This window comes from Enhydra lutris, unplaced genomic scaffold (assembly GCF_002288905.1).
Source record: "Enhydra lutris kenyoni isolate GAN:26980312 unplaced genomic scaffold, ASM228890v2 scaffoldscaffold5576, whole genome shotgun sequence".
Classification (NCBI taxonomy): Eukaryota; Metazoa; Chordata; class Mammalia; order Carnivora; family Mustelidae; genus Enhydra; species Enhydra lutris.
The window spans coordinates 1-1,268 of record NW_019159660.1 but is presented as its reverse complement, the minus strand read 5'-3'; the positions used below and the strand labels follow the sequence as shown (position 1 = coordinate 1,268).

The window sequence follows — 1,268 nt, the reverse complement described above, 5'->3', positions numbered from 1 at the left end:
AGATTTCATTTCTTTTGATGGCTGCATAGTATTCCATTGTGTATATATACCACATCTTCTTAAAAAACTTTTTAAAAACTTTTCTTTTTTAAAAGACTTTTTAAAAAAAGTCTTTTTAAAACTTTTTAAAAACTTTTCTATATGGGAATTTTCAAAAGTATACAAAACTAGTAAGAATAGTAAAGTGAACCCTGTGAACCCATCACCTAGCTTCAAAAATTATTTACATATATTTAATTTAAACAATCCAGCAGTTCGCTCTTTGGCTTCTAGAGTTAACCTGGTCCTTTGTCATCACTGAGGCCGTGGTTACTAATTGAGAGATCCACTGTGTGCCTCCAGGGTCCCTCTGCCTCATTGGCCCTGATGGTGCAACAGGCTCTGGACTCCTAAAGCTTTGGCACAAATTTAAGAAGATTTTGTTCACGTGTATGGCATAACAGATGAATTCTTCCTCCTCCACCATGAATGAAGAACCTGATAATCTCTCAGTAGTTAACCAGCTATGGGATCTAGCAGCAGATACATTAAATAGAAGAGCCAAAGTCCAGGATCAGACATGTCTGCCTGTTCTTATTTGTTTATGGACCATCCCAACCCCCCTGTTGTCCATTCCACTTTGCTCACTCTTTAGTACTTAGCAGAATGCCATGCCAACAGAGAAAAGATGAAAGGAAAACATATGATGTTAAGCTTGCAAAATGTTATATAGAAGACTACAACTCCAGGAGAAACAAAACTGCTGGCTTCTGAAATTTATGACATTCTTTGGTTTTCCAAATATGGCAGATGGTAAATTCACACATAAGGAAATCTCAGTTTTTTCTGGGAACTACAAACAAACGTGCCAAAACAGTGGTTTTGTACATAGATGGTCTTGATGATATGTCTCAGAGAAATCTCTGTGAAGAGACTTTGTTAAGAATTAAAAGTGTACATGGGAAGATGGAGAGGAGAAGGGAGTTGGGGGAAATTGTAGTGGGAGACGAGCCATGAGAGACTATGGACTCTAAAAAACAATCTGAGGGTTTTGAAGGGGTGGGACATGGGAGGTTGGGTGAGCCTGGTGGTGGGTATTATGGAGGGCACATATTGCATGGAACACTGGGTGTGGTACATAAACAATGAATTCTGGTACACTGAAAAGAAATTTAAAAAATAGCTGGAGGAGTCAAGATGGCGGAGAAGTAGCAGGCTGAGACTACTTCAGGTAGTGGGAGATCAGCTAGATAGCTTATCTAAAGATTGCAAACACCTACAAATCCAAC

At 38.8% G+C, this 1,268-nt stretch overlaps 1 pseudogene; it reads left to right on the top strand.

Annotated features, from left to right (window-relative positions):
* The first annotated feature begins 443 nt into the window (after positions 1 to 443).
* Positions 444 to 996, top strand: LOC111140600 (annotated as a pseudogene).
* The last annotated feature ends 272 nt before the right edge of the window (positions 997 to 1,268 follow it).